A 19,014-nucleotide genomic window follows, 5' to 3' on the forward strand; every position below is an offset into this window, starting at 1 on the left:
ATGATTATTATAAAGAAAAGTAAAAAGTGCAAAGAGACTTTAACAGGAAACCTGGTTTAACTGAGCAGAACTGGGGAGACTATTTTGAGAATGTAGCAAAAGATGAATAGAATTTAATCACTCGAAGAGTTAGGAAAAGAGTTTGCTGACTGGGCAAGAGCAAGTGCAAAGTCCCTGAAGTAGGAATGGGATTGGAATAGTCAACGGAGTGTGAGGGGTCTGGGTGACTGCAGTACAAGTGATGGAAGAGCTTCATGCTCAGGTATGCCACTCATGATTATATGGGTCATGATGTGCTTGTCACCTGCATGCGAGCCCCATATCACAGACCATTCAAAGTCCAACGTCTTCAGTATCCAGATCAGTGTTTTCCAGTCTTCCTTGATGATAAGAATCACTTGGGACATTTGTTAAAATTCAGCTTCCCAGGGTCTTTTCTTGAAAATTGTGGTGCAGTGAGGCCACGGTAGGGCTCTGAAATTTGTAATTTAAAAAAATTGAGGTTTTAAAAATTTTATTTTTTTGGAATTTATTAATTTATACAATGTTTGGATAATTCTGAACTGATATGAAGAACAACAAATGACAATCTATACAGTAGAATTCCCTAAACTCCCACATGTTTTGTTTTTGTTAAAACCAAACATTGCAGGCTGATGTGCATATTAACCTGTCTTTGAATGTTGATTACGTAAATCTTTGCTTACTCCCCAATTTGACCATAGAGCAATGAATCTCAACTCTGACTTATTGTCACAATTTCTGCCCTTACTCCAAGACTCTGGGGTTATGGCCTGAGCATCTGTCGCTTTTAAAAGCTTCCAATCTAACCTTGATCCTCCTCCAGGATTGCCAATCACAGCTCTTGAATGTTTGTGGAAGGAGGCAGTGTGTCTTACTCCCTTTTGCTGCGCTTTTAGTGCCTACTCTCTGTCCTTCAGCTAGAGCAATTTGGTCAAGCAACTGACTCACCCTCATTCCCTGCAGTATGATCATGTACTTGTAGAACACATGCAATCAATTATGTCCACCTCCGCACTCTGAGTAAGGACTGTCCCTGGAAACACAAGTGCAGAAACTGTCCTGTCACTGACAGAGCAATGGGCCATCCAGTGGCAGTGATCTGAAAACCCAGCTTCTGATTCTTTTATTGATATACATTTGTTTGAATGATATACATTTGTTCACATCTCAACAACTTTTTTTAAAGGGTAAGTGTAATTTTAGTGCCTTTCTTAAAAATAGCAAGAGGTTAGTAGTTTATCAAGGAAGCGTCAAAAAAAGGTACAATGTGCTCACTATATATTTTTTTAAATACAAAAAAGTTAGAAAAAGGGAGGAAGACATATATCATCTGTTAGTTCATGGCTGAAAATGACCCCTATTAATTGTAGCAGTTTAGGGCAGTAAGACCTAGTACTGGACTGAATTAACTGTGATTGTCCCCAGAAAAAAGGCCAGAACAGAAAGAATATGGTAGCTTCAGGACCAGGCAATGGTCACAATGACCAAGCAAGTGAGAACAACTGGGGGTCAACAAATTTGCAAAGAAAAGCTATGGGAATCTAAGAGTCTGTGATAGTCAGAGATCCTTGGGTACAGAAAGGCAGTTGGTACTATAAAAACCGTGATTCATGTAGCAGGATCTAAATTGCTGAGCTGCACAAAGGGAAAAACACAACTCTATTCTAACTCTGTTCCAGTGGTTTGGAGCACTATTCAGGTTATAGTAGGAAAGTAATCAAAAAAGTGACTCTGACCATGGAATAAGACAGGTTTATGTTACCATTGAGACCCAACTTGCAGGAGCCAGTTTAGAAGGCCAGTTCAGAATTAAGATTCACAATTTACTTATTTTACAAATGGCAAGTGTTTATGCATTAATACTCAGAGTAATTTGATGCTGGTCCCAGTGTTTTGGACTTGAGTCCCCTAAATTTCTCTTGCTCAAATTAAGTATTATATTTTTAAGCTGAAAGTGAACATCTGAGCATGTGTTTTGATGGTCAATGTCTTTTGCTGTGGGAAAAGATACATATGTAGGCAGGAATGAAAAGAATGGTTGCAAAAGATAGGATGAGTTTCTGAAATCTTATTTGCTATTTTGCGACTATTTCTAACTTCTCAACTATAATTTTCTATTTTTGATTTGTTCCAGAAAGCATCACCTTCTCTTGTCAGGAACAAGGACTGCCTGTTCCTCATATATGCCCTGTATTTTTCCACCTTAAAGCTTTTGATTAAGTAGTTCTCTCCACCTAGAATGTCCTCCCCATTTTCGTAAGTTCGAATTCTAGTTCTTTTCTGAGACTCAGCTTTTATCCTCCCATCTATAAATGTATTTCTGTTGCCAATTGTCACAACACTTTTCTATCAGTTTTCTCCTACTTTTACACACAATGCATTGTTGAAAACGTGTTAAAAAATCAATGGTACTAGAAGTCAAAAAACAGGATTAAATGTTTCATTCCCAATGTGCCAACTATATTATAAATAGTAAAATTTGAATATGTACTTCACTCTTTAGTACATGATGATCTTGATAATATTTTCCAAGCATGTTATTCTTTTATTTAACCATTGAGTATCTGGTTTATTGTCTTAATTTTCTAAGACAGTTTATTTTATAGACGTCTAAACTATAATTTAAAATTTTTGCACATGTGATAATGTATTTTCATCAATTTTATTGAATGTGAGACCAATACTTCTTTTATTTTTATGTATTTATTTATTTATTTTGAGACAGAGTCTCCCTCTGTCACCTAGGCTGGAGGGCAGTGGTGTGATCTTGGCTCACTGCAAGCTGTGCTTCCGGGGTTCACACCATTCTCCTGCCTCAGCCTCCTGAGAAGCTGGGACTACAGGCGCCCACCACCACACCCAACTAATGTTTTTGTATTTTTAGTAGAGACGGGGTTTCACCGTGTTAGCCAGGATGGTCTCAATCTCCTGACCTTGTGATCTGCCTGCTTCGGCCTCCCAAAGTGCTGGGATTACAGGCGTGAGCCACCGCGCCTGGCCCAATACTTCCTAATTTCAGTTTCCCTTTATATATTTTACCACTTGTATAAAACAGTAAGTCAAAATGCAGTTAAATATTTTATTAACTACACAAATAGACATTGCTATACAAACAGAGATGGAATACTGCTGAATTGGACCATTGACTAGCATGTGTGAGCTACAAAGACTAGTTCTTTACATTTTGTCTGCAAGCCTGAATTCAGCCATTATAATATAGAAGTGACAATGTATAACTTATGAAAGAGTAGATCACAAAGAGTATGAACATAATAAGAATCAAGATCTTTCTCTTTGTGCTTTATAATACATTGTTTTGATATGACATTTAGGACTGATATTTAGGTGGTATTCCCTGGCACTCTATGACTGGTTGGTTCCCATGTAGTGCTAATTATTTTGTATCACCCCCTCAATACATGCATTATCTTCCTTGCTAGGTTGTGAATTCCTTGTATCCATCATAGCACCTAGCACAGTGACTTGTGGGAAACAATCCCACTTGCACTGGTATAGCACTTAATTATTTTCCAAATACTTTCGAGAACATGATCTCCTTATATGTTAACAACAGCCCAGAGGTTGCAACAGGGGCCCAGGTATGCCGAATGTCTACAGGGCGCAGGCAGAACACATGTCTTTGTAATTGAAAAATGAAGACACAGAAGAATGGAGACAGGTGACATGCCCATATTTATAAATTAATAGGGTCAAGCTAGGGCATAAATAAAAAATTTTAAGTTCTTTGTACCAGCGGGTTTTAATAATGATTTACTGGATGCCTGTGTGAAACCCAAGTAGTCCTTGTTCCCTGTCCATGTTTAACAACTTTTCCCAAGGTGTTTGGTACCGTGTCAGATTATGTCTCCCACAATGCTCAGGGCTGAGTCCATTCAGAAACATGAGGCACTGGCCTAGGGCCTTGCTACCAGTGTCTTCTTATTCATACCAAAAGGAAGCAGGAGGAATTATGTCACAAATAAGGAAGTAGTTTCGAAACAATAAAGGAAAATTGTAGTTTAGGTGTTAATACATACACATATATAAATTTCTAATGGGAACCAATTAAGATTTTCACTAAATAAAAAGAACTGCAACTATATCATTTTGGATTAAATGGTAGGAATTTAGCATTAAAAAAAGTGAACTGAGCAGGTAAGAAATTTGACCCCCCCCCTTTTTTTTGAAGGGGGTTGACATTAAAGCTTACTGTTGTAAAGAGCTCTAAGACTGTGTAACATTGCTTATATATAGATTTTTTTTGTCATTGTGGCTTTTTATCTATAAAAGAGTTTAATCTCCTCTTTGAGGAAGAGAATAATCAGCTCTAACCTCATTGAGTAACTACTAAGTGATACAAGGGTCTCATAACTGTTTGCCTTTTTGTGTGTGTTGAGGAGGGCCCATGAAACCTGATGCTAACATGTAAGTCTTAATAGGGGACAAAAGCTCTTGGAATATATTAAATTTCTCCTCATGAAAATCTGTACCTGAGAAAGCATGGATATTCTCTGATAAATTAATTTTCTCCAAAATCTGGAACTATTCCAAGATACATGTTTTTGAGCCAATATTTTACTCAAAGATTATTTACCCTGACTTATCGCAGTAAAGTAAATATTTCTCAATCTCCTGATCAAACATGTGTTGATATATTTTGCTTACAGTAATTTGTAAGTGAAAGATAAATGAGTTATCTAACAGATACAAATGTTGGCCTTTAATAATTTGGTGATGTCAGATGCAAATACTCTTTTCTCGATATTTCTTCTTCTTTAGTCAAAGACTGTAGACAAATAATAAGTTTTTATTTTGAACTACTATCAGTGAAGATAGAGTAGCACGCAATCCTAAAATGGGAACATTCTAGCATTTGAAAAGGAAATTCTGCAGTTAAGGAAGATGAAAAATACTTATAAGAAACTATTTTAGAAGTTCAAAAGGCAAGATTTGGCTGCTACAGACTCAGTGGGAATAAATCTGACTGAATATGTGAGGATACAAAGAACACATCCTTCTTAGGAAGAATTGAAATCCATTGTAAAGTTAGGTACCAATAATGACTTGTGAATTTCTGAGTTTGTTTTTCTCCTGGTAGAGAATACATTCCTCATACATCTGGCATAAGATAGCTTCATTTCCAGGCAACTAGAATGCTTTCTTTTCCCCTTGGTAGTCTTCAGTGTGAGTTTCGCTTAACTGATGCTGAATAAAACACATTATAAAAGAATATTTGGTTTACAGAACTCTAATAGCTTTCTCTCTTATCTTTTCTCTCTTCTCTTGTAGGAGACAGGTTGTAAATAATGGTTCTCAGTGCTGCTTTCATCATGAAAGAATAAAGAATCACTATTGGCTCATTTTATAGGAAAGAAATACTTTCACAGAAGAGCATGCCTATAGTAACTTTGGAAATATTCAACATCTTGGAAGAGCTGGCTTAGGATATAAAGAAACTTGAAAATAAAAAACATAATGGCCTAATCAGAAAATATTTAGTTTTTGCCATAAACTATATCAAATATGTAGACATAGTACACATGGACTTGCTTCTTTTGCTTTTTCAGTGCCTGTAACTTAAAAGTCTGTGGAGAACATCTATCCTAAAATATTTAAATATTTTTAGCTTGATTTAAGATGCATTTGGTTTGAAATAGGATATGTAGTATGTAAGGGAAAACTGAGACATGAACAGAAATATTGATAATTAAAACATCAGTTACAACATACTCATTGATCTCATTGATTTGAAAGTAATTTGCTCAGCATAGTGTGTATTATCTTAACATTAGTTTATGGCTTCTTGCTGATTGTGTGAAATTCAGCTTAAAATAAATCACCAGTGTCTACCCTGACAGCAATAGTAGGAAAAAAAAAGAGGACCGAAAACTGAGCAATTTTTCTTCCATATATCTCTAGACTCTGTATCACTGTAGATTTAAAAAGTCAAATATTTGTGCTCTGTCTGGCTCAACTAAAGTAAGTGTGGCATTGTACTGTTTATCACCCAATAATCTGTGATTAATTTTCAGAATGACCCTTTCTATTTTTCTTCATATGTGATTTGCCAAGCCAATATTAAAACCACATTTGCTTAATCTTTCTCATGTTTGAGTATTCAAATACTCAGGAGTTCACTGGGGGATCTGACAAATGATTTGAAGAAAAATGGACAAGTGTTCCTGGGGCAGGGTTTATGGGAAATGGGTGGAGGAAAGTGGTTGGGTGGGGATTTACTTGCAATTTGTCCTAGATTCTTCTAGATCTTTAGCCTTATCACATACTAGCAGGATATAATACAATTTTAGAGCTGGAATTATTCATTGTGTTGATTTTCTTGACACAACATCAGCAGAGTATTAGCTTTTGTGCTTTAATAATAAATTGTCAAATTTTCAGTGATATCCAAGGACTATTTGGGAAGAATTATCTTGTTTCTAGGAGCCAAAAAAAGGCAATACAGAAAATGTACAGAGAGGGATCACTCTACTATGACACTTGGTTCAGCTTAATAATGGATTTAATCTTTTAGTCAGGAAATATATAATTTATGCTCACTGCTATATAAGAGTTGCTTTCAAAATACTGTAATTTCTTTAAATTTTGTTTCTTCTTTTGGAGATTAATTTTATTTATTTATTTTTTATTTTTGTGAAGTAAATTGAGGTAGAGAGACTAGTCCAGCTTTTTCCTTATCTTTTATACATAAAGAGACATGGTATATCCAGTAGGTACCAGCATTCTGCATTCCCCTTTCAAATTAACTCAGAAAGGAGCAAACACTTCATATTTCATCCTAGAGAAATCTCATAATACTCTTTGTTTCATAAGAAACTGCACCTTAAAGATGTAAGGCCTACAAGGAAGGAGAGGGAAATAAGGCAACTTGTTTGACCAGGATCAGCTGAGAGCCTGGAAAGGATCCCTAATGTAAGAAGAGGGTATAAGTGGTCTACATTCTCACTGCAGATTCCCATGATTTTAGCCAGGGGAGATCCCCCCAACCCCTGCAGGCCCTGAGACTATCATAGGCAGCTGCCTGAAGATAGTGCAATGGCATTGCTCCAGAGAGGGAGCTCAGGCTGAGTCCCACAAATCCCAGAGTCTTGAACAGCTGCAGCACAGCACCATTGTAAGAGCCCAGCTTTCATCAGATTGCCTCCTACCCTGGGTTCCAACCTGTCCTGAATCTCCACATCCCTGGATCCCAGTGAACATTCTCCACCCACAGCTACTGCAACAGCGCTGAGGCAGGAGCCGTTGGCAGTGACCCCACCCTCCTCAGCAGAGGGACAGCCATGCATTTTTACATGCCCTGAGGAAAAAATTCAAGATTCTGTGGGGCTGAGGTGCAAGTGAAGTGCAGGCCCTATAGCTGCCTGCCCATGACTGCTCCCACTTAAGAAAACTCTGCCCTTCCTGGTAGTGCTAGTAGCAGGGCCACAGCACAGCCACTACTGCTTCCACCAGAAGCCTGGGGATCACTTCACTCCTGCCTATCACAGCTAGTGCCTGCCTGCAGGTACCACCTGGAATCCTGAAGGCAGGTCTACCTGGCCTGGCTCTGCACTCTCTAGTAGCAGAACATGCCATCCAGGGCCCTGAGGATGGCCCAGCCAAGTCCACCACCATTGGCACCTGAGAACTCATCCCAAGGTCTGAGATCAGATTCATACAACCTGTGTGTATCCACAGCTGACACCTACACACACATGCCACCCACAGAATTGGGACTGGCCCACACAGCCTATCACAGCCACTGACAACACCAGAGCAGACTACTTGGGCCCCAGCGGATTATCCTACCACTGCTACTGTTCCAGGACCAAACTGAGGGTCGGGCTGCTATTTCTTGTGGCCCAATAATGAGATGCAGATGAACTGGGAAGGAAGGCAGTTTTTATTTCCGTAACTGGTTACAGGGAAAAGGCCTGGAAATTATCACCAGACCAACTCAAAATTACAAAGTTCTCCAGAGCTCATATACCTTCTAAGTTATACGTCTATGCATAAGTTTGCATTCTTCTAAAGACATAAGTGATTAACTTCTTTTAATCTGTACCTAAGGCCAGAGCCCTGAAGACCTTCTTCTGGATCCTCAATAAGTTTACTTAATCTAAATGCATCCAGGTGCTGGGGTGATTACCCTCATCTTGACTCCTGCTAAATCATGGAGCTTTGGGGAGTTCCTTCGGATCTCCAATAAACTTGTTTGTGGGGGCCTGGGGAGTTTCTTCAGATGCCTAATGAAACTTGTTTAATCCTAAATGAGTCCTGTTAAGAATTCCTGTTATTTTGTCATGCTTTAAGGCCCAGGAAATGCCTAGGCATAACTTTCTATGGTCTTTTGTTACATTCCAGCCTTTATATAAAGACACTGGTTCAATCAGCTTTTAATGTTTAACCTAGCTACTTAGTAAGTGCTGGGACAGTTGTAATGGAGGCCTGAGTTAGTGATACCTGGCTTGCCACACTACTGCTAGTGGCCATGCCACACCTACTGCCCAGGGGCTCAAGAACCTACCTACCCACTGGCCCACCCCTGCCATTCCTGATGCCTGAGCAAGCCACCTGGAGACCCAGTAATTTTTCTGCCTAGACCCGTCAACACTGGTACAAGTATACACTGCCCTGGGGTATTGCGGGATCTGGCCAGCACCCGCAATGCAGCAGGGCTCTCTCTTTGTTCCCAGGTGGATCGGCAGGTCGAGAAATAATAGACACACAAGATAGTGAAAACTGGGTCCAGGGGGTCACTGCCTTCTGGTCCCACAGTGCCAACAGTGCACTGGATATACTGGCATTTATTATTAAGTTTAGTGAGGGCAGGGGTAGGTTAGTGATGGATTTAGGGTCATTTGATTATGAGGTGAGATGATCACATGGGGATGAAGTAATTCTTTAACATCTGTAGGCAGAAGTACAGTATACAGGGATAAGAATTTACAATATAGTGTGGGCATCAGTAATTTCTAACAGAGCCTTAAAACAGAAACACAGTCTTTCCATAACCTATGATTAGCAAGATATTAATCAGCAGTAACAGTTGCAGCAAAAGCTGGTTACGAACAATCCATAGAAACAGGACATGAAGCTAGGCAACCGGTTAGACCAGAAATTCTCAGAAGGGAGTATGCCTTAACCCTAAAGAGGTCTAGAAGAGCCATGGCAAGAAGAGGGCGTTTATAGCCCTATCTTATCCATATGGACAGGCACCCCCCATGCGTCCATTTATAGGCTCTCCACAAAGTTTGCATTCCATTCCCAGAGCTATAAACCTCTGCTTTTCTGGGATAGGAATCTTGGTGATGTGAAACCTCCCTGACTGCACGTCCATTCATAGGCTCTCTGGAGGGGGAAGCACATCACATGCTGTTGGCTCATTCTGGCAGTCCAACCTGGCATTGTCTTTACACAGTCCTGTATGCAATTTTGTATTTACAACAATCAGGAGCATTTCATCTTTTATTCTGTAGCAATAGTTTCAGGGAGTCTCCCTACTTTGGGACTTAAGGAAATGCTCACTCAGCCAACCACTGCCACCAATGAGACCCAAAGAATAGCATACCTGATGTCACAATCCTCAGCAAAGTTTGACCATAGCCTTCACTAACAATCACGTTAAATCACCAAGGAAATCAAAGACACCAATGATACTATTTACAACTGAAGAAATCATACAGACTACACTACTGCATGTACCCAGAATAAAAGCCAAAGTGCCCTACTCAACCAACACCTTAGATATATCTTCATGAAAATGTTTTCCCTATGAAAGCAAATTCAAAAATTTAGAAGAAGCAGCCGTTAAACCCAGATATGGAGATATTAATGTAAGGGCAAAGGAAAGATGAAAAAGAAAGGAAATATGACACTTAACAAAAAATACAATAATCTTCAGCCACATAGCCCAGTTAAAAAGAAATGTTTGAAATCCAGAAAAAAAAATTACTGATATTTAAGAAGCTCGGTGAGATACAAGAGAATACGAATAATATAATAAATTAGAAAAACAATTCATGATAAAAATAAGAAATTACCAAAAAGAAAGACATCAAAAAGAGAAGCAAACAGAAATTCTGGAACTGAAGTATTCATTGGATAAAATACAAAATACATTCAAAAGATTCAACAATAGACTACATCAAGCAGAAGAAAGAATATCAGAACTTGACACCAGGACTTTTGAAATAACTAAATCAGATGAACATAAAGATTAAAAAAGAGTGAGCAAAACCTAGATGACATACAGGACAACACCAGAAAGTTATCAAATATTCACATTTGCAGTGTCCTAGAAAGCAATGAGAAATGAAAGAGTTAGAAATTCTATTTAACAAAATAATAGATAAAAATTTCCTGAATCTGGCAAGAGAGTTAGACATCCAGATACAGGAGGCTTATAGATTCCCAAATAAATGCAATATAAAAAGGCCTTCTGCATGGCACATTATAGTAAAACTATCAAAAGTCACAAACAGGGAAAAAAATTCTAAAAACAGCAAGAGAAAAGTATCTAGTTACTTATAAAGGAACCCCTATCAGATGAACAGTGGATTTCTAGGCAGAACCTTACAGACCAAGAGAGAACGGAATTATATTTTCAAAATGCTGAAAGAAAAAACTATCAGCCAAGAATACTATACCCAGAAATGTTATCCTTCATAAATGAAAGATAAATAAAGTCTTTTTCAGATAAGCAGCAGCTGAGGGAATTCATTATCACTGAACCAGTCCTAAAAATATGTGCCGGTAAAGTGAAAGGACAGTATCTATCATCATTAAAACACACAAAAATAAAAACCACTGATAGAATGAACACATAAAGAAAGATAAAAGACTCAAAGATTACCACTACAGGAAACAACCAACTCACAATGAAAAATAAAAAGAAAGAAAGGAACAAATAATATACAAAACAACCAGAAGTTAACTAATAAAATGACAGAAATAAGCCCTCACACATCAATAATTACCTTGAATGTAAATTGATTAAATTTTCCGTGTAAAGAATATAGATTGGCAGAAAAGATTAAAAAAATGACCCAATTATACACTGTGTATGAGTAAGAAGCTCATCTTATCTGTAAAGACACAGACTGAAAGTAAAAGGATGGAAAAAGATATTCCATGTAAACAGAACAAGAAAAAAGCAGGAGCAGCTATACTTATATCAGATAAAAGAGACCTTTAAATCAAAAACAGCAAAAGAGACAAAAACAAAAAGGTTTATATGTAATGACATATAATGATAAAGTGATCACTTCAGCAAGAGGATATAACAATTCTAAATATACCTGACACCCGAGCATCTAGATATTTAAATAAAATATTATTAATGTGACAGGAGAGATACACTTCAATACAATCATAGCTGTGGACTTTAACACTGTCAGCATTAGACAGATCAGTTGGATACAAAATTAACAAAAAAACATTGAATTTATTCAATGCAATCCTTATCAGTATCTCAGTGTCATTTTTCACAGAAGAAAAAATAATTCTAAAATTCATATGGAAACTCAAATAAGTCCAGATAATGAAGTAAGCCTAAGCAAATAGAACAGAGCTGGAGGCATAACATTATCTAACTTCAAATTATAATACAAGGCTGGAGCAGGCAAAACAGCATGGTACAAGTATAAAAATAGACGCCTAGACAAATGGAACAGAATAGAGAATCCAGAAATAAAGTCACGTATCTGCTGCCAACTAATCTTTAACAAAAATGACAAAAACATACATTGGGAAAATGGTACACCTTTCAATATATAGTGCTGGGAAAATTGGAATGCCATATGCAGAAGAATGAAACAGAACCCCTATCTGTCACTATAAACATAAATCGATTCAAGAAAGATAAAAGACTTAAATGTAAGATCTGAAATTACAAACATACTAGAAGAAAATCTAGGGAAGACTCTTCTGGACATTGGCCTAAGCAAAGAATTCATAATTAAGACCTCAAAAGCTCCTGCAAAAAACCCCCAAATATACAAACTAAAAATAGACTTAATTAAACTAAAAATCTTATGCATGGCAAAAGAAATAATCAATAGAGTGAACAGACAAACTGCAGAATGGAAGATATTATATGCAAACCATAAAGCTGACAAGAAACTAATATCCAGAATTTATGAGGAAGTCAACCCCAAAATCAGCAAATAACTCCCAACAAATAATAAAAGGAAGTCAAATAACATGAATAAAAATTTTTAAAGAGAAGACATACAAATCATCAATGAACATATGAAAAAACGCTCAACATCACTAATCATCAGAAATGCAAATTAAGACCATAAAGAGATACCATCTTAGTCAGAATGACTACTATTAAAAAGTCAAAATTAACATATGCTGGCAAGGATGCAGAAAAAAAGGAGTACTTATACACTAGGGGAATGTAACTGTACAACAGTATGGAAACAGTATGGAGATTTCTCAAAGGACTACAGATAGAACTACCATTCAACCCAGCAATCCTATTATTGAGTATCTACCCAAAGGAAAACAAATCATTATATCAAAATATATCTTCGCTTGTATGTTTATCACAGCAGTATTTACAATAGAAAAGATAGGGAATCAACCTAAGTGTTGATTAATGGGTGGTTGGCTAAAGAAAATATGGTATATATACACAATGGGATAATATTCAGCCATAATAAAGGAAAAATGTCTTTTGGATCAACATGTATATAACTGGAAGCCATTATCTTAAGTGAAAGAACTCAAAACAAAAAGTAAAATGCAACATGTTCTCAATTGTAAGTGGGAGCTAAATAATGTGTATGAGTGGAGATAGGGTGTAGAATAATAAACACTGGAGACTAGGAGGGGTGGAATGGTGGGAGGGGTTGGTGATAATTACTTTATGGGTACGCTGTACATTATTCAGATAATAGACACACTAAGAACCCAGACTTCACCACTGTGCAATATATCCATGTAACCACATTGTACTAGTACCCCTTAAATTTATACAAATACACAAATAAATAAATAAATAAAATAAGCTGCATGTTAGACCAATTGGAGATAACAGACATTTACAGAACATTTAATTCAACAGGTATAGGATACACATTTTTTTCTCATCATCGCATGGGATTCTGTAGGATAGACCATGCATTAGGACACAAAACAAGTATCTCAACAAATTTTAAAAGTCAAAATTTTATAAAGTATTTTCTCAGATGACAGTGCAATAAAGCTCAAAGTCAATAACAAGAGAAACTTGAGAAACTATAAATACATGGAAACTAAACAACATGCTCTTGAATGATCATTGGGTTAAGGACAAAATTAAGGAGAAAATCAAAACAATTCTTTCAACAAATGAAAATTGAAACACAACATACCAAAACCTATGGGATGTAGAAAAGAAGGAAAGTTTACAGCAATAAATGCCTACATGAAAACAATAGTAAGATTTCAAATAAGCAATCTAAAAATGCAACTCTATAAGCTAGATACACAAGAACAAACCAGACTCAAAATTAGTAAAATAAATAATAAAGATCAGAGCAAAGCTAAATAAATACAAAAGATCAATCAAACAAAAATTGGTTATTTTCAAAGGTAAACAAATTGATAAACTACTTGCTAGACTAACCAAGAAAATAGAAAGAAAATGTAAATATACAAATTAGAAATGAAAAAGGAAACATTACAACTGATATCACTGAAATAAAAAGATAATAAAATAGTATTATGAACAACCATACACTAACAAATTAGAAAACCTAGAGGAAATGGACACATTTCTGGACACACACAACCTACCAATATGGAATCAGGAAGAAATAGATAACCTGAACAGGCCAATAATGAGTAATAAAATTCAGTCAGTAATAATAAGTCTCCTAAGAAAGAAAAGTGCAGGACCAGATGGCTTCATCGCTAAATTCTACCAAATTTTCAAAGAATAACTAACATCATTTTCCTCAAACTATTCCTAACAATTGAATAGGAGGGAAGTCTCCCTACCTAATTTCACAATGCCAACATTACCCTGACACTAAAATGAGACAAGAATGACAAAAAAAAGAGAAAGAAAGAAAAAGCACTAAATGCCAATATTCCTGATGAATATAAATGCAAAATAATTGAACAAAATAGTAGGAAAACAATTTCAACAGCACATAAAAAAATACACCATGATTAAGTGGGATTTATTTCAGGGATGCTAGGATGGTTCAACATACACAAATGAATAAATGTGATACATTACATGAACAGAATGATGTACAAAGACCATATATTTATCTCAGTAGATGCAGAAAACACATTCTATAAAATTCAACATCTTCTTATGATAAAAACTCTCAACAAATTAGGCATAGAAGAATAATGCCTCAACATAATAAAGACCATATATGACAAACCCACAAGTAACATCCTACTGAATGAGGAAAAGGTGAAAGAACTTTCTCTAAGAACTAGGACAACACAAGGATGCCCTCTTTCTCCACTCTTATTCATCATAATACTGAAAGTCCTTGTAACAGAAATCAGACAGAGAAAAAAATATATCTGCATTGGAAAGAGGAAATCAAATTGTATCTTTTTGCCAATGATATAATCTTATTTCTATAAAAATCTAAAGACTCTACCAAAAAACTATTAGATCTGGTAAGCAAATCCAGTACAGTTGCAGAATATCAAATCAACATACAAAAATCAGTAGTGTCTCTATACATCACTGATGAATTAGCTGAGAGAAAATTCAAAAGGAAATTTCATTTAAAATAGTTCTCTAAATTAAAAAAAACCTAGGAATAAATTTAACCAAGGAGGTGAAAGATTTCTACAAGCAAAATTATGAAACTCTGATCATAGAAAATGAAGAGGACACAAAAAATGGAAAGACACCCCATGCTCATAAATCAGAGAAATTAATATCTTTAAAATAACTACTCAAAACAATCTGAAGAGTCAATGCAATCTCTGTCAAAATACCAATATCATGTTTCACAGAAAAAGAAAAAGGTATTTAAAAATTTGCATAGAACCAATAAAGAGCCCAGGTAGCCAAAGCAATCTAGAGCAAAAAGAACAAAGAATCACACTTCCTTACCTCAAAATATATTACAAGGAATTAGTAACCAAAATAAAATGTTACTGGTATAAAAACAGACACACTTACAAATGGAACAGAATAGAGAAGCCAGAAATAAATCCATATGTTTACAGTGAACTGATTTTCAACAAAGGCGCCAAGAACATCCATTGGAGTAATGACACCCTCTTCAGTAAATGGTGCCGGGAAAATTGTGGAATGCAGAAGAATAAAACTGGACCCCTAACTCTGACCGTATACAAAAATCAACTTAAGACGGATTAAAGACTTAAACCTAAGAACTGAAACTATAAAACTACTAGAAGAAAACATTGTAGAAGCAATTCAAGATATTGGTCTTGGCAAAGATTTTATGGCTAAGACCTCAAAAACACAGACAACAGAAACTAAAATAGATAAATTGGACCATATTAACTACAAAGGCTTCTGCATAGCAAGAAAAGAGAGTGAAGAAACAACCTGTTGAATGGGGGAAAATATTTGAAAAACGAATCATTTGAAAAGGGACTAATATGCAGAATATGCAAGATACTAAACAACAGTAAAAAAAATTAATAATCCCACCAAAAAATGGCCAAAGGATTTGAGTAGACATTTCTCAAAAGAAATACAAACATGCTCAATATCACAAATCATCATGGAAATTCAAATCAAAACCACAATGATATGTCATCTTACTCCAGGTAAAATGACTGATAGAAAGAGACAAAAATCAGTAGTGTTTCTATACATCACTGATGAATTAGCTGAGATGTGGAGAAAAAGGAACACATGCGTTGTTGGTGGGAATGTAAATCAATACTGTCTCTACAGAAAACAGTATGAAGATGTCTTAAAAACCTGAAAATCAGACTACCATATGATATGACAATCCCATTACAGGATATTTATCCAGAGGAAAAGAAGTTAGTATATTAAAAGTGTATTTGCATTCACATGTTTATTGCAGCACTATTCACAATAGAAAAGATATAAAATCAACCTAAATGTCCATCAGTAGATGAATGGATAAAGAAAATGTGCCATTTATGCAATGGAATACTATTTGACTACAAAAAGGAATGAAACGTCATTTGCAGCAACATGAATGGAACTTGAGGTCATTATGTTAAGTGAAAAAGGCCAGGCACAGAAAGACAAATACCACATATTTTCAGTCATATGTGGGAGCCAAAAACATTCTTTTTGTCAGATGTGGTGGCACCTATAGTCCCAGCTACTCATGAGGCTGAGGCAGGAGGATTTCTTGAGCCCAGGCATTTGAGGCCAATCTGGGCAACATAGCAAGACCTAGTTTCTAAATTAAAACAAACAAACAGAAATAATGATGATCTTATGGAGGTAGAGAGTAGAATAGTAGAATGTTGATTACCAGGTGCTGGAAAGAGTGAGGAGGGTGAGATGAAAAGAGATCAGTTAATTGGTAAAAACAGATAGTTAGACAGAAGTTCTAGTGTTCAATAGCACAGTAGAGTCACTATAGTTAAAAATAATTTACAGTTGTATTTCAAAATGGTTAGAATTTGTGAAATATTCTCAGCACAAAAAAAAGATAAATGTTTGAGATGATAGATATCCTGAATATCCTGATTTCTCATTATACATTGTATGCATATATCGAAATACCACATGTACTTCATAAATATGTACAATTATTATGTGTCAATATAAAATAATTTTAAAAAAGAAAAGAGAAAGAAAATAAACATCTTCACAGTACAGCCTTTGGGGGATAAAACTGAGTTAAAATTCTTTAGGGTGGTGAGACTATGATTCTGTCAAGGAGTAGGGAGAGAACTAGGATGTGGATGGAAGAATTTATGATATTCATTCAAAAACTTTGATCCGTTACTTGCCTATACTCTGAAATATTTGGAGCCTCTCATTTAGAGGAAAGAATTTCCTTCACTGAGTCAAGCTAAGTATGTTACTAAAACATACCCAGATCTCTTCCTACAAAAAACGCGTATCAAATAAAAAGATGAAATGAGATGATCTCCAAGGTCTCTTCCAGCTTTAGCATGTGAATTTGATGATAAGGGAGATATTGCGTTTTTAATAAATAAAAATTAGGAAAATTTTGCTACAATAATGTAAAGCCTAAATTCCTTAAGGTCTTTGGAAGTTTTCCAAAGTGACATGACAATTAAGTCAATTGAAAGCCAGAATTCCAGATGCTTCACAGGGGAAACACTGTGTGAAGGCATCCACAGTAAATGTTTAAGCTTCAGTTTATGAGGTGGTTTATTCAGCATAAAAATTTTCTGTGGGTCAGAGCAATTTCTGTTTTAGTGCTTCAAATCAAACACACTCTGAGGTTTAGAGATGAAAAATAAATATTTGCAAACAGTGGTTGAATCAGGGAGACTGTTCACTCTGGTTCTCTTTGAGGATTTTCAAATCTTCTATTTTATTACTATTTCTGAATTTACCAATAAAAACAGTCCCCTTGGCCACCAAGAAGGGATGTTAGAAGGAGCTATTATCCAGTTTCACGAATGTTAACAGAAAAGATGTAGAGCCTAAGAGGGTCCTTCAAAGGCCCAACATCTCAACACGTACGGCCCCTTTGCAATTGGCTGTCAATCATCAGACAGACTATTGCATCAATGCCTTTTAGAAAAGGAATATTGAATGACAGAGACATTTCTTACAATTCTTACTAAACTTTAAACTTGATTTAAGTATTACATAAGATATACTCCCTAGGATAGTTAAATAATCAAAATATATAACTTAGTTATATATTTTTATGGCATGGTAATGCTTTTAGAACAGATTAGACCAACATAAAGGCTTCCTAATTTATTTTACACATTTTGAGCAAAATATACATATGCCTCAAAACTCATGTTTATTCTTTTAGATAGACTAATTCATGATGCTTTTTGTTTTGACTGTCACTCCTTTTTTTTTTTTTTTGCAGTGTATTAAAGGATAAGGGCACCCACAAAGGAAAAATGGGAACTATATAGAAAATAATTTGAAATTGGTAATTTTACCTCACATGGTATATGTGAAGTAGGTTGGTGGGGGAGCAGAAAAGAGAAAGATCAATCAGTTTACCACATAGTGTTGAAGAGCTTAAAATTGCGACTATGACATTCTCTTTTTTTAAATGGCACTTTGGTTAGAGCAAATCTTGACTGTCTGAAATACTTATATTCCTGAATTTAAAATTATTCTAAATATGACTTATTCCTGAGGAATGGAATAAGCCCAACATGAAGGCAGGTATTTCTTTTGGTTTTAGGACTCCAAATGACTGTCCGTTCATATTATTGAAAGTTCTATTTGCTCAGCATCTATATCAAAGAGTATCAAATGCAGAATATGAATAATTGTTGTGGATGGAGACCTGAGTGCACTTTACCCCAGCCACTGATTTTCAATTTGTGTATGCATTAGATGTGAATAGGGTTTCCAGGCCTCAGTGGTGTGGTGGGGAGGGGCGGGCATGGCAGGTGTTTATACTACTTTATTCCACGTATTAGTCTGAATTCTCCAGACAAACAGAACGATACTGTTTATTTGCAAACATACACACACATATACAAACACACACATACACACACACTCATGGAGGCTGAGAAGTCCTAAGATATGCAGTCTGCAAGCTGGTGATGCAGGAGAACTGATGGTATAAATTCCAGTCTTACTCTGAGTCCAAAGGCAGGAGAAAAACCAATGTCTCAGCTCAAAGACAGTCAGGCAGAGAGACCATGTTCTCCCTTACTCAATCTTTTGTTCCATTTAGTCCTTTCACGGATTGTATGCTACCTATCACATTGGGGAGGGCAATCTGCCTTACTTAGTCTATGGATTCAAATGTTAATATCATCAAAAACACCCCACAGACATGCCAGAATAATGTTTAACCAAATACCTGGGCACCCCATGATTCAGTA

The 19,014-nt window shown here is 36.0% G+C and overlaps 1 long non-coding RNA gene across 1 annotated transcript in view; it reads right to left on the reverse strand.

The window, feature by feature from the left end:
- Nucleotides 1–216: 216 nt before the first annotated feature.
- LOC131382585 (uncharacterized) overlaps nt 217–19,014 on the reverse strand; it is a 44,221-nt gene continuing 25,423 nt past the window's right edge. Inside the window, exon 3 of the long non-coding RNA XR_009212149.1 lies at nt 217–474. This is a non-coding gene — a long non-coding RNA (uncharacterized LOC131382585). The remainder of the gene's footprint in view (nt 475–19,014) is intronic.

Source organism: Hylobates moloch, unplaced genomic scaffold (genome assembly GCF_009828535.3).
Source record: "Hylobates moloch isolate HMO894 unplaced genomic scaffold, HMol_V3 SCAFFOLD_2, whole genome shotgun sequence".
Taxonomy (NCBI): Eukaryota; Metazoa; Chordata; class Mammalia; order Primates; family Hylobatidae; genus Hylobates; species Hylobates moloch.